Here is a 15,925-nt window from a genome sequence, read left to right on the forward strand (position 1 = left end):
TGGAGCAAACAAGAGAGCCCACTCATGGACCTCAACAAAAGGATGAGGAAGTCCCTCATCAAGAAATCCCTGAGATGCCTCAAGGGATGCATTTCCCTCCACACAACTATTGTGAGCAACTCAACACCTCTTTAGGAGAATTGAGTTCCAACATGGAGCAACAAAGGAAAGGAAGAGACATAGAGGAGCTCAAGAACTCCATTGGTTCTTCAAGAGGAAGAAGAAGCCACCATCACTAAGGTGGACCCGTTCTTTAATCTCCTTGTTTATTTTCTTTTCTGTTTTTGGTTTCTATGCTTTATTGTTTGTCTATGATTTTGTCTTTATTACATGATCATTAGTGTTTAGTGTCTATGTCTTAAAGCTATGAATGTTCCATGAATCTTTCACCTTTCTTAAATGAAAAATATTTTCTGAAAAAGAAAAAGAAGTACATGAATTTCGAATTCAATCTTGAAAATAGTTTAATTATTTTGATGTGGTGGCAATACTTTTTGTTTTCTGAATGAATGCTTGAACAGTGCATATTTTTTATAGTGAAGTTTATGAATGTTAAAATTGTTGGCTCTTGAAAGAATAATGAAAAAAGAGAAATGTTATTGATAATCTAAAAAATTATAAAATTGATTCTTGAAGCAAGAAAAAGCAGTGTAAAGCAAAAGCTTGCAAAAAAATGCGAAAAATAAAGAAAAAGGAAAAGCAAGCAGAAAAAGCCAATAACTCTTTAAACCAAAAGGCAAGGGTAAAAAGGATCCAAGGCTTTGAGCATTAATAGATAGGAGGGCCCAAAGGAATAGAATCCTGGCCTAAGCGGCTAAATCAAGCTGTCCCTAACCATGTGCTTGTGGCGTGAAGGTGTCAAGTGAAAAGCTTGATACTGAGCGGTTAAAGTCGTGGTCCAAAGCAAAAAGATTATGCTTAAGAACTTTGGGCACCTCTAACTGGGGACTCTAGCAAAGCTGAGTCACAATCTGAAAAAGGTTCACCTAGTTATGTGTCTGTGGCAATTATGTATCTGGTGGTAATACTGGAAAACAAAATGCTTAGGGTCATGGCCAAGACTCATAAAGTAGCTGTGTTCAAGAATCAACATACTGAACTAAGAAAATCAGTAACACTATATGAATTATGAGTTCCTATGGATGCCAATCATTCTGAACTTCAAAGGATAAAGTGAGATGCCAAAACTGTTCAGAAGCAAAAAGCTACTAGCCCCGCTCATTTAATTAAAACTAATCTTCATTGATAATTTTGGAATTTATTGTATATTCTCTTCATTTTATCCTATTTTGTTTTTAGTAGCTTGGAGACAAGCAACAATTTAAGTTTGGTGTTGTGATGAGCGGATAATTTATACCCTTTTTGGTATTGTTTTTACATAGTTGTTAGTATGTTTTAGTTACTTTTTATTATATTTTTATTAGTTTTTATGCAAAAATAACATTTCTGGACTTTAGTATGAGTTTGTGTGTTTTTCTATGATTTCAGGTATTTTCTGGCTGAAATTGAGGGATCTGAGCAAAAGTCTGATTCAGAGGCTGAGAAAGGACTGCAGATGCTGTTGGATTCTGACCCTCCTGCACTTGAAGTGAATTTTCTGGAGCTACATACGCTCAATTGGCCCTCTCTTAAATGAGTTGTAAAGTAGACATCTTGGGCTTTCCAGCAATATATAATAGTCCATACTTTTCCCAAGATTTGATGGCTCAAACTGGTGTTCAAACGCCAGCCAGAGACCCTTTTCTGGCGTAAAACGCCAGAACTGGCACTAGAACTGGAGTTAAACGCTCAAACTGACATCCAAGCTGGTGTTTAACTCTAGAAATGGCCTATGCACGTGTAAAGCTCAGTGCTCAGCCCAAGCACACACCAAGTGGGCCCCGGAAGTGGATTTTTGCACTATCTGCACTTAGTTACTTATTTTCTGTAATCCCTAGTAACTAGTTTAGTATAAATAGCACTTTTTACTATTGTATTCACATCTCTGGATGTTTAGTCCTTAGACTTGGATCATCTTATCTTACATTTGGAGGATGGCCACACGGCCATGCCTAGACCTTTTTCTCTTATGTATTTTCTACGGTGGAGTTTCTACACCTCATAGATTAAGGTGCGGACCTCTGCTGTTCTTCATGAATTAATGCAAGTACTATTGTTTCTCTTTCAATTCACGCTTACTTCTTCTCCAAGATATACTCTCGTACTTAATTCAGTTAAGTCAGTTAAGTCAGAATGAAGGGGTGACCTATGACAATCACCCACTATCTTCGTTACTCGCTTAACCAAGATCCGCGTGCCTGACAACCACAAGCGATTTACATGATGTTCAACGTAGTCATCGGACGACAGCCGGAGTATATTCTCTTGGGTCTCTAATCCACGGACCGAGTCTGTGAGATTAAAACCTTTGTGGTAGAGGCTAGAACCAATTGGCAGCATTCCTGAGATCCGGAAAGTTTAAACCTTGTCTGTGGTTTCCCGAGTAGGATCTGGGAAGGGATGACTGTGACGAGCTTCAAACTCGTGAATGTTGGGCGCAGTGACAGTTTGCAAAAGGATAAAGAGATTCTATTCCAACACTAGTGAGAACCGACAGATGATTAGCCGTGCAGTAGTTGTACCTGGTATTTTTCATCCGAGACGAGAAATCCGAGAGTTGATTAGCCGTGCAGAAACCGTACCTGGTATTTTTCATCCGAGAGGATCATACAGCTTTCCATGGAAGGGAGCACGCATGATTGGATGAAGATAGTAGGAAAGCAGAGGTTCAGAAGTAACAAAGCATCTCCACATGCTTATCTGAAATTCCCACCAATGAATTACATAAGTACCTTTATTTTAATTTGCGTTCTATTTATCTTTTAATAATCAAAACCTCATAACCAATTGAATCCGCCTGACTAAGATTTACAGGATGACCATAGCTTGCTTCAAGCCGACAATCTCCGTGGGATCGACCCTTACTCACGTAAGGTATTACTTGGACGACCCAGTGCACTTGCTGGTTAGGTGTGCGGAGTTGTGAAAAGTGTGATCACAATTCCGTACACCAGGATGTCCCTTTAAGTGTCAACTATGGTGCTGCTATGAAACCTTTATTCATTGATCCTTGATATTTATTTTTCTTCTGCTGAGAAACTTATTCTCAGTTGTAGCTTATTGTCATGTGTTGCAGCAGCTTTTTAGCTTTGTTTTTCAGTTAACACATATTCACTACAGACAGTTGGCTCACAATTCTTCTTAAGAACATTGATGCCCAGCACCTCTTTGGGTCACTAAATGCTTTATTGCTAGGTTGCTCTTGATAGTGGACTTTCGGTTGATAATCCCAGGTTATATAACCCAAGTTACCAAGTTTTAAAATACTCCTTAGAACCTAATTGTCCAAGCAGATCCTAGCACAAAAAGCACCACAGGCATATGTCTTCAGGTCCAAGCTATTGGTGTCTAGCTTTATTCTTTGTTTCTTTCATTTTTGTTGCCAATTTTTGGCTTTTCTTCCTTTTCTTCTTACTTTTTTTTTTCTTCCAAGGATATTTATTCATGAAGGTTTCACAAACAGCAGCCAAGTTTATACTTTAAAGGAACATTCTAACCTTTATCTTTTATTAGTGAGCTTGCTTAGACAATCAAACATATATACCACCACTGAACTTTATTCTAATTCCTACCAAATTGGACAATTTCTACTTTCTATTTCAACATTTTCTTTTATTCAAGCAAAGGGGAACAAGACATGAATTCAAGCAGATGAAAATGAATCAGACACTTAGACTAGAACACTTCAAATGATAATTGAAATACAGTAATCAAACAGAATGCAATCAATTTAAACAAATCAGCAGGGTACATTTAGACTTCCAATTTAGAGCATTTCAAATAAGAGGGAATTAAGTAACAATACAACCCCTTAGTGGTGTCTTCTAGCTCTCCCTTTGTCATCATCATCCATAGCTTTTGTATCCTTCTTTGTGTCCTTGGATGATGGTGCATAGTTCTTCCAAGAGATAGATTGAATTCCTGCAGAGTTATTGGAAGTTGGTTGTTCCCCAAGCACTTGAAAAATGGTTAGCATGCATGAATGATTGTAGGCTTTTGAACTTACTTTGGTGTGTGAACACCAAACTTAGTTCCTTGCCACTGTCTGTTATGCATCAGATTAATCACGTACATGAAATCTTGTGCTTTAATTAAAGAAAACAAACTATAAACTAGAAAGCAAACAATGGTTAAGTAGTTTCTCTGATTGTTTGGAGCTAGTGACTAATTATGCTGAGGGTTGAAATGTGTTTCTAATGAAATCTTTGGTGGAACACCAAACTTAGCATCCTACATTCACCCCTGAATTGTTTTGGTGTGCAACACCAAACTTAGCTCCTTGTAATACAGATAATATACTTAACTCTTTTATTGAAATAACTAAGAAAAGAAGACTACCTCAGGTTGGGTTGCCTCCCAACAAGCGCTCTTTTAGTGTCATTAGCTTGACATCCTCCATTATTGTTCAACTTAGTTCATGAATGTTCTCCTCCTTGTTCCAAGGACCTCCCAAGTAATGCTTAGCTCTGTGACCGTTTACTGTGAATGTGTCCTTTGTAGCTTCAATCAGAAGTTCAAGGCTTCCATGCGGGAAAACTTTAGTCACCAGATAGGGGCCAGTCCATTTAGACTTGAGTTTCCCAGGAAAAATCTTAAGTTTAGAGTTGTATACTAGCACTTGTTGCCCTGGCTCAAACCCTCTTCTTAAGATTTTCTTGTCATGCCATTTTTTAGCTCTCTCCTTGTATATCTTTGCATTCTCATAAGCTTTCAATCTAAATTCATCTAGCTCATTGAGTTGCAATAGCCCCTTTTTCCTGTTGCTTAAGAGTCAAGATTGAGAAGATTAGTGGCCCAGAAAGCTTTATGTTCTAGCTCCACAGGAAGATGATAGGATTTTCCATAAATCAGCTGGAAAGGTGACTTCCCAATTGGAGTTTTGAATGTGGTTCTGTATGCCCATAGTGCATCATCCAGCTTTCTTGTCCAGTCTTTCCTTGTGGCTCCAACTGTCTTCTCTAGGATTATTTTTAACTCCCTGTTTGCCAATTCAGCCTGCCCATTAGTTTGAGGGTGATATGGTGTGGCCACTTTATAAATAACTCCATATTTATGGAGTAATTTTTCCATTTTTCTATTACAAAAAATGGCTGCCACCATCACTAATAAGGACTTTTGGTACCCCATATCTGGTGAAGATGTGTCTCTTGAGGAATTAAAGAACAATGGGTGCATCACAGGTGGTCGTTGCTATGGCCTCTACCCATTTAGAGACATATTCTACTGCCACCAATATGTATTTAAAAGAATGTGATTGGGGAAAAGGCCCCATGAAGTCTATGCCCCAGAGATCAAATAATTCTACTTCCAGAATGAAGTTTTGACGCATTTCATTCCTCCTTGTTAATCCTCCAGCTCTTTGACATTCATTGCATTGGTGCATAAATTCTGTAGAATCTTTGAATATTGTTGGCCAATAAAACTCACTTTGAAGCACTTTAGCAGCTGTCCTCTCTGGTCCAAAGTGTCCACGATAAGCTGAACTATGACAATGCCAAAGTATGTCTCTCATTTCATTTTCAGGAACACACCTTCTAATCAATCCATCTGGATACCTCCTGAACAAGAATGGCTCACCCCACAAGAATTTCCTGGTTACATTGAGCAGCTTCTTCACTTGTTGCTTGGTGAATTCTTGAGGGATCTTCCTTCCAACCTTGTAGTTTGCAATATCAGCAAACCAAGGTGCTTGTTGGACTTGAAGAAGATGTTCATCTGGGAATTTTTCATTTACTGGCTGTGGTTCATCTTGGTTGGTCTCTTGTGGAAGTCTTGATAAATGGTCTACAACTTGGTTCTCACTTCCTTTCCTATCCCTCACTTCAACATCAAATTCTTGTAGTAACAGAACACACCTGATAAGTCTTGGCTTGGCATCCTATTTAGACATGAGATACTTGAGAGCAGCATGATCAGTATATACTACAACTTTTGAACCAATCAAGTATTGTCTAAATTTATCAAATGCATACACAATTGCCAAGAGTTCTTTTTCTGTGGTGGTATAATTTTTTTGTGTCTCATTTAGCACTTTGCTTGCATAATATATAACGTGATGTAGCTTATCTTTCTTTTGGCCCAGTACACACCAATTGCAACATCACTTGCATCACACATGAGTTCAAAAGGAAGTCCCCATTCTGGGATTGTGATGATTGGTGCTGTAATGAGTTTATTTTTTAAGGTTTCAAATGCATGCTTGCAATTTTCATCAAAGACAAAAGGATTGTCAACCACTAGCAAGTTGCTCAATGGTTTAGCTATTTTTGAAAAATCTTTGATGAATCTCCTATAAAAACCAGCATGCCCAAGAAAGCTTCTCACTGCCTTTACATTGACTGGCATAGGCAACTTTTTGATGATCTCTATCTTAGCTCTGTCAACTTCTATACCCTTGTTTGAAACCTTATGCCCAAGAACAATTCCTTCTGATACCATGAAATGGTATTTTTTCCAATTTAAAACAAAATTTGTTTCTTGGCATCTTTTCAAAACAAGGGTTAGATGATGCAGACAAGTATCAAAAGAGTTACCAAAGACAGAAAAGTCATCCATAAAAAGTTCTAAATAATTTTTCTATCATGTCAGAGAAGATGGAGAGCATACACCTTTAAAAGGTTACTGGGGCATTGCATAGCCCAAAGGGCATCCTCCTTTAGGCAAAGACTCCAAATGAACATGTGAAGGAAGTTTTCGCTTGGTCCTTGGGGTCTACCACTATTTGATTGTATCCATAATACCCATCTAAGAAGCAGTAGTAAGCATGGCCAGCCAATCTTTCTAGCATCTGATCAATGAAGGGAAGAGGGAAGTGGTCTTTTCTTGTAGCCTTATTCAATCTTCTATAATCAACGCACATCCTCCACCCCATCACTGTCCTTGTAGGGATGAGCTCATTCTTCCCATTGAAGATGACAGTCATGCCACCTTTTTTTGGCACCACTTAGACTGGACTCAACCAAGGGCTATCAGAGATTGGGTATATGATTCCACCATTCCACAGCTTTATTACCTCCTTTTGAACCACTTCCTTCATGGTTGGATTAAGCCTTCTTTGAGGTTGCACCACAGGTCATGAATCCTCCTCCAGCAGAATCTTATGCATGCAAATGGCAGGGCTTATACCCTTGATGTCATCAATTGTCCATCCTAAAGCTGTTTTGTAAATTTTCAGCATTTCAATCAGCTTTTCTTCATCTTCCATGCTTAAGGATGAATTGATAATTACTGGCAGGGTTTTCTCTTCTCCAAGAAATGCATACTTGAGATGAGGAGGGAGAGGCTTCAATTTTTGCTTTGGTCCCTCCTCTGTCTTGCCTTCAAGGGAGATTACAATAGCTTGTTCCTCTGTGACATCTTGATCAATTCCCATTTCTTCTTCTTGTTCCTCCTGAACGTTGGTTTCAAGCACTTCTTCCACCAAGACTTTTATCATTTCCACTCTCATATGCTTTTCTTTCTCAGGAGGATATTGCATTGCTTTAAAAACATTGATGATCATTCGTTCATCATGCACCCTGAGAATCATCTCAGACTTCTCTACATCAATGATAGCCCTTGCTATGGCTAAGAAAGGTCGTTCCAAGATAATTGAGTTGTGTCCCTCTTCTTCCATGTCTAAAATGACAAAATTAGCAGGGAAAATAAATTCTCCAACCTTCACTAACAAGTTTTCTACAACTCCATTAGGTATCTTGAGTGATCTATTTGCCATTTGAAGTTACATTCTGGTTGCTTTGACTTCCTCTATTGCAAGATTTTTCATCAATGAGAGAGGCATCAAGTTGATGCTGGCACCTAAATCACAGAGAGCCTTTTCCAGTGTCATGTTGCCTATGGTACATGATATGATAAAACTCCCAGGATCTTTGAGTTTTGGTGGAAGACCTTTTGAATTACTGCACTACATTCTTGTGTCAAGATCACGGTCTCCTTTTCATTCCAGCTTCTCTTCTTGTTGATAAGCTCCTTGAGAAATTTTGCATATAATGGCCTTTGCTCTAGTGCTTCAGCAAGTGGAAGATTGATCTCCAGCTTCTTAAAAACCTCCAGGAATTTGGGAAATTGCTGATCCTTGAGTTCTCTTTACAACCTTTGAGAGTATGGAAAAGGAGGGATGTAAGGCTTCACCTCCTTCCTTTTTTCTTGTGGCTGCTCCACCATGACTTGTTTTCCTTTCCCTGAAGCTTGTGGTTCTTCCTCCTTCTTCTTGGACTTCTCTTGGTCCTTCTCTTTAGCTGCCACTTCTTTCTTACTGTCAACCTTGTCATTTTCTAGTGTCTTTCCACTCCTGAGTTGAATTGCTTTACATTCTTCCTTGGGGTTGGGAATGGTGTCACTTGGAAATGCATTGGTTGGTCTTTCAGCAGGTTGTTTAGACAATTGTCTAATTTGTCTTTTTAGATTTCTCAGGGAGGCTTCATGATTCTTGTTGGCCAATTCTTAATGCTTTATCATCTTCTCCATCATCATCTCCAAATTAGAGATTCTTTGAGATTCTTGGGGTGGTTGTGGTTGAGTGTGGGATGCAGATGGTGGATGATAGTTGTTTTGGTTAGTTGATGAGTTATTTGGTGGATAGTAGGTGGATGTAGGATGATTATTTTGTGATTTTTTGTATGGATTTTGATTAGTATTTTGATGGTTTTGGTGGTTTGTGTTGCGAGAATTATTTTGGTTGGAGTTTCTTTGCCAAGGCTGCTGGTTCTGGTTCTCTCCCCACTTCAAGTTGGGGTGGTTCCTCCAAGATGAGTTGTAAGTGTCTCCATAGAACTTATTTTGTCCAGCACCTTGGTTGTGCATGTATTGAACCTGTTCAAGATGCTGCTCTTTATAGCTTTTCTCCTGCTGTCCCCACACAACTGGTGGTTGATTAGTTGTGCTCACTGCTGCAAGTTGTATCCCATCCATCCTTTTTGACATCATTTCAATTTGTTGTTGGAGTTGCTGATGCATAATCTTCTTTTGAGCCAAGATTGTGTCAAATCCTTCAAGCTCAAATACACCTCTCTTGGGGGCTGCTTCTCTTTTAGAGGAGTAGAAATACTCATTGTTGGCTACTGATGAGCGGATAATTTATACCCTTTTTGGCATTGTTTTTACATAGTTTTTAGTATGTTTTAGTTACTTTCTATGATATTTTTATTAGTTTTTATGAAAAAATCACATTTCTGTACTTTACTATGAGTTTGTGTGTTTTTCTATAATTTCTGGTATTTTATGGCTGAAATTGAGACAAGAGCAAAAATCTGATTTAGAGGCTGAGAAAGGACTGCAGATGCTGTTGGATTCTGACCCTCCTGCACTCGAAGTTGATTTTCTGGAGCTACAGAAGCCTAATTGGCACGCTCTCAATTGCGTTGGAAAGTACACATCTTGGTTTTTCCAGCAATGTATAATAGTTCATACTCTGCCCGAGATTTAATGGCCCAAACTGGCGTCTAAACGCCCACCAGAGACCCTTTTCTGGCGTAAAACACCAGAACTGGAGTTAGACACCCAAACTGGCATCCAAGATGGCGTTTAACTCTAGAAATGACCTATGCACGTGTAAAGCTCAATGCTCAGCCCAAGCACACACCAAGTGGGACCCGGAAGTGGATTTCTGCACTATCTGCACTTAGTTACTTATTGGTGCACGAAATTGTGATCACATTAATGTAGTACTCTTTGTTATTGTATGGAATCATTATTATGGCTCTTTACTATGTGTGGACACAACTCCGTTCAACTAACCAGCAAGTGTACTGGGTCGTCCAAGTAATAAACCTTACGCGAGTAAGGGTCGATCCCACAGAGATTGTTGGCTTGAAGCAAGCTATGGTCACCTTGTAAATCTCAGTCAGGCGGATTTAAACATGATACTTTATTAGATTAAAATAAACAATAAAAGGGATAGAGATACTTATGTAGATTCATTGGCAGGGATTTCAGATAAGCGAATGGAGATGCTTTTCGTTCCTCTGAACCTCTGCTTTCCTGCTATCTTCATCCAATCAGTCTTACTCCTTTCCATGGCTGGCTGTATGCAAGGGCATCACCGTTGTCAGTGGCTACATCCCCTCCTCTCAATGAATCATATGCTCACGCACCCTGTCACGGCACGGCTATTCATCTGTCGGTTCTCGATCATGCTGGAATAGGATTCACCCTCCTTTTGCGTCTGTCACTAACGCCCAGCACTCGCGAGTTTGAAGCTCGTCACAGTCATTCAATCATTGAATCCTACTCAGAATACCACAGACAAGGTTTAGACCTTCCGGATTCTCTTGAATGCCGCCATCATTCTAGCTTTCGCCACGAAGATTCTGGTTAGGAGATCTAAGAGATACTCATTTTAGCTTAATTCATGTAGAACAGAAGTGTTTGTCAGGCACGCGTTCATAAGGGGGAAGGATGATGAGCGTCACACATAATCATCACCTTCATCACGTTCTTGGGTGCGAATGGATATCTTAGAAGAGAAATAAGAAGAATTGAATAGAAAACAGTAGTACTTTGCATTAATCTTTGAGGAACAGCAGAGCTCCACACCTTAGTCTATGGAGTGTAGAAACTCTACCGATAAAAATACATAAGTGAAAGGTCCAAGCATGGCCGAGAGGCCAGCCCCTCTGATCTAAGAACCAGGCGTCCAAAGATGTCTAATACAATAGTAAGAGGTCCTATTTATAATAAACTAGCTACTAGGGTTTACATGAGTAAGTAATTGATGTATAAATCCACTTCCGGGGCCCACTTGGTGTGTGTTTGGGCTGAGCTTAAGTGTTGCACGTGCAGAGGCCATTTGTGGAGTTGAACGCCAGTTTTTGTGCCAGTTTGGGCGTTCAACTCTGGTTTTGGATCCTTTTCTGGCGCTGGACGCCAGATTTGGGTAGAAAGCTGGCGTTGAACGCCAGTTTACGTCGTCAATTCTTGGCCAAAGTATGGACTATTATATATTGCTGGAACGCCCTGGATGTCTACTTTCCAAAGCAATTGGAAGCGCGCAATTTCAAGTTCTGTAGCTCTAGAAAATCCACTTTGAGTGCAGGGAGGTCAGAATCCAACAGCATCAGCAGTCCTTTTTCAACCTCTGAATCTGATTTCTGCTCAAGTCCCTCAATTTCAGCCAGAAAATACCTGAAATCACAGAAAAACACACAAACTCATAGTAAAGTCCAGAAATGTGAATTTAACACAAAATCTATTAAAAACATCCCTAAAAGTAACTAGATCCTACTAAAAATATACTAAAAACAATGCCAAAAAGCGTATAAATTATCCGCTCATCACAACACCAAACTTAAATTGTTGCTTGTCCCCAAGCAACTAAAAATCAAAATAGGATAAAAAGAATAGAATATACTATAAATTCCAAACTATCAATGAAACAGAGCTTCAATCATATGAGCGGGACTTATAGCTTTTTGCCTCTTGAATAGTTTTGGCATCTCACTTTATCCATTGAGGTTCAGAATGATTGGCATCTATAGGAACTCAGATTTCAGATAGTGTTATTGACTCTCCTAGTTCAGTATGATGATTCTTGAACACAGCTATTTTATGAGTCTTGGCCGTGGCCCTAAGCACTTTGTTTTCCAGTATTACCACCGGATACATAAATGCCACAGACACATAATTGGGTGAACCTTTTCAGATTGTGACTCAGCTTTGCTAAAGTCCCCAATTAGAGGTGTCCAGGGTTCTTAAGCACACTGTTTTTTTTTGCTTTGGACCTTGACTTTAACCGCTCAGTCTCAAGTTTTCACTTGACACCTACACGCCACAAGCACATGGTTAGGGACAGCTGGGTTTAGCCGCTTAGACCAGGATTTTATTCCTTTAGGCCCTCCTATCCACTGATGCTCAAAGCCTTGGGATCCTTTTTATTTCCCTTGCCTTTTGGTTTTAAGGGTTATTGGCTTTTTGCTCTTGCCTCTTGGTTTTAAGAGCTTTGGCTTTTTCTGCTTGCTTTTTCTTTCTGTTTTTTTTTTTCGCCTAATTTTTTTTTTCTTCTTTTTTTTTCTGCAAGTTTTGTTCTTTGCTGCTTTTTCTTGCTTCAAGAATCATTTTTATGATTTTTCAGGTTATCAAATAACATGTCTCCTAGTCATCATTCTTTCAAGAGCCAACATATTTAACATTCTTAAACAACAACTTCAAAAGACATATGCACTGTTCAAGCATTCATTCAGAAAATAAGAAGCATTGTCACCACATCAATATAATTAAACTAAGTTCAAGGATAATTTCGAAACTCATGTACTTCTTGTTCTTTTGAATTAAAACATTTTTCATTTAAGAGAGGTGATGGATTCATAGGACATTCATATCTTTAAGACAAAGTTACTAACTACTAATGATCATGTAATGAAGACACAAACACAGATAAGCACATAACATAGAAAACGAAAAACAGAGAAAGTAAGAACAAGGAATGAGTCCACCTTAGTGATGTCCTTGAGCTCTTCTATGTCTCTTCCTTGTCTTTGCTGCTCCTCCTTCATTGCTTTTAGATCTTCTCTGATTTCATGAAGGATGAAGGAGTGCTCTTGATGTTCCACCCTTAGTTGCTTCCAATAATTGTGTGGAAGAAAATGTATCCCCTGAGGTATCTCAGGGATCTCTTGATTTGCAGTCAAATGTTCTACCACTGAGCTATAGACCCTTGATGGAAGCTTTTGTCTTCCCTTTCCTCTTTCTAGAGGCTTCTCTGGCCTTAGGTGCCATCAATGGTTATGGAAAAAAACAAAAAAGCTATGCTTTTTACCACACCAAACTTAGAATGTTGCTCGCCCTCGAGCAAAAGAAGAAAGAATAGAAGAATAAGAAGAAGATATGGAGGAGATGGAGGGAGATGTGTATTCGGCCATATGGGTGGGATTGGGTGGGAAAGAGATGTTGAATTTTGAAGGAAAGTGGGTGTTTGGATGTGAGTGGTAAAGAGTTAATAGGGAAGAATGTTTATTGGGAATAGAGGATGATTGAGAAGAGAGAAGAGAGTGAGTGGAGGTGGGTGGGGATCCTGTGGGGTCCACAGATCCTGAGGTGATCCTGTGAGGTCCACAGATCTTGAGGTGTCAAGGCATTTACATCCCTGCACCAATTTAGGCATGCAAAATGCCCTTGCACACAACTCTGGGCGTTCAGCGCCAGGTTGGTGCCCATTTTGGGCGTTCAACGCCCCTTTGCTGCCATATCTGGCGTTGAACGCCAGAACCATGCTTGTTCTGGGCGTTCAGTGCCAGGATGCTCCCATTCTGGGCGTTCAGCGCCAGAACTATGCTCTGTTCTGGCGTTTGAACGCCAGACAGATGCTCCTCCAGGGTGTGATTTTTCTTCTGCTGTTTTTGATTCCGTTTTCAATTTTTTTGTTTATTTTGTGACTCCACATGATCATGAACCTAAGAAAACATGAAAAACAATAAAAATAAGAATTAGATAAACATTGGGTTGCCTCCCAACAAGCGCTTCTTTAATGTCAATAGCTTGACAGTGGGCTCTCATGGAGCCTCAAAGATGTGCAGAGCTTTGTTGAAACTCTCTAACACCAAACTTAGAGTTTGGATATGGGAGTTCAACACCAAACTTAAAGTTTGGTTGTGGCCTCCCAACACCAAACTTAGAGTTTGACTGTGGGGGCTCTGGTTGACTCTGCTTTGAGAGAAGCTTTTCAAGCTTCCTCTCCATGGTTGCAGAGGGAGATCCTTGAGTTTTGAATACAAGGGAGTTCTCATTCCGTTGAAGGACTATTTCACCTCTGTCAACATCAATCACAGCTCTTGCTGTGGCCAGGAAAGGTCTTCCTAGGATGATGGATTCATCCTCTTCCTTTCCAGTATCCAGGACTATGAAATCAGCAGGGATGTAAAGGCCTTCAACCTTTACTAACACGTCCTCTACTTGTCCATAAGCCTGTTTTCTAGAGCTGTCTGCCATCTCTAATGAGATTTTAGCAGCTTGCACCTCATAGATTCCCAGTTTCTCCATTATAGAGAGGGGCATGAGGTTTATTCCTGAACCAAGGTCACACAGAGCCTTAAAGATCATGGTGCCTATGGTACAGGGTATTATGAACTTTCCAGGATCCTGTCTCTTCTGAGGCAATATCAGTTGATCCAGATCACTAAGTTCATTGATGAACAAGGGAGGTTCAACTTCCCAAGTATCAATGCCAAATAATTTGGCATTCAGCTTCATGATTGCACCAAGAAACTTGGCAGTTTGCTCTTCAGTGACATCCTCATTCTCTTCAGAAGAGGAATACTCATCAAAGCTCATGAAGGGCATAAGGAGGTTCAATGGAATCTCTATGGTCTCTAGATGAGCCTCAGAGTCCTTTGGTTCCTCAGAGGGAAGCTCCTTATTGATCATTGGACGTCCCAGGAGGTCTTCCTCCTTGGGATTCACGTCCTCTCCTCTCCTCACAGGTTCGGCCATGGCGCTTATGTCAATGGCCTTGCACTCTCCTTTTGGGTTCTCTTCTGTATTGCTTGGGAGAGTACTAGGAGGGATTTCAGTGATCTTTTTACTCAGCTGGCCCACTTGTGCTTCCAGATTTCTAATGGAAGACCTTGTTTCATTCATGAAACTTACAGTGGCCTTAGATAGATCAGAGACTAGATTTGCTAAATTAGAAGCATTTTGTTCAGAGTTCTCTGTCTGTTGCTGAGTGGATGATGGAAAAGGCTTGCTATTGCTAAACCTGTTTCTTCCACCATTATTAAAGCCTTGTTGAGGCTTTTGATCCTTCCATGAGAAATTTGGATGATTTCTCCATGTTGAGTTATAGGTGTTTCCATAAGGTTCACCTAAGTAATTTACCTCTGCTATTGCAGGGTTCTCAGGATCATAAGCTTCTTCTTCAGAAGATGCCTCTTGAGTACTGTTGGATGCAGCTTGCATTCCATGCAGACTCTGAGAAATCATATTGACTTGCTGAGTCAATATTTTATTCTGAGCCAATATGGCATTCAGAGTATCAACTTCAAGAACTCCCTTCTTCATATGCGTCCCATTACTCACAGGATTCCTTTCAGAAGTGTACATGAACTGGTTATTAGCAACCATGTCAATGAGTTCTTGAGCTTCTGCAGGCGTTTTCTTTAGGTGAATGGATCCACCTGCAGAAGTATCCAATGACATCTTAGATAACTCAGACAGACCATCATAGAATATATCCAGGATGGTCCATTCTGAAAGCATGTCAGAAGGACACTTTTTGGTCAACTGTTTGTATCTTTCCCAAGCTTCATAGAGAGATTCACCTTCTTTCTGTCTGAAGGTTTGAACATCAGCTCTAAGCTTGCTCAGCTTTTGAGGAGGAAAGTACTTGGCTAAGAAAGTCGTGACCAGCTTATCCCAAGAGTTCAGGCTGTCTTTAGGTTGAGAATCCAACCATAATCTAGCTCTGTCTCTTACAGCAAAAGGGAAAAGCATGAGCCTGTAGACTTCAGGATCTATTCCATTAGTCTTAACAGTATCACATATCTGCAAGAATTCAGTTAAGAACTAAAAAGGATCTTCAGATGGAAGTCCATGAAACTTGCAGTTCTGCTGCATCAGAGAAACTAATTAAGGTTTCAGCTCAAAATTGTTTGCTCCAATGGCAGGAATGGAGATGCTTCTTCCATGTAAATTGGAATTAGGTGCAGTAAAGTCACCAAGCATCCTCCTTTCATTATTATTATTTTTGCCTGCCATCTCCTCTGCCTGTTCGAAAATTTCTGAAAGGTTATCTCTGGATTGTTGTATTTTAGCTTCTCTTAATTTTCTCTTCAGAGTTCTTTCAGGTTCTGGATCTGCTTCCACAAGAATGTTCTTATCCTTGCTCCTGCTCATATGA

The 15,925-nt window shown here is 39.8% G+C and overlaps 1 non-coding gene across 1 annotated transcript; it reads left to right on the top strand.

The window, feature by feature from the left end:
- The first annotated feature begins 15,279 nt into the window (after positions 1-15,279).
- Positions 15,280-15,387, top strand: LOC112746214 (small nucleolar RNA R71). Its single transcript, XR_003174109.1, has one exon. It is a non-coding gene; the product is annotated as a small nucleolar RNA R71 (small nucleolar RNA).
- The last annotated feature ends 538 nt before the right edge of the window (positions 15,388-15,925 follow it).

The sequence above is a fragment of the Arachis hypogaea genome, chromosome 14 (assembly GCF_003086295.3).
Source record: "Arachis hypogaea cultivar Tifrunner chromosome 14, arahy.Tifrunner.gnm2.J5K5, whole genome shotgun sequence".
Lineage (NCBI taxonomy): Eukaryota > Viridiplantae > Streptophyta > Magnoliopsida > Fabales > Fabaceae > Arachis > Arachis hypogaea.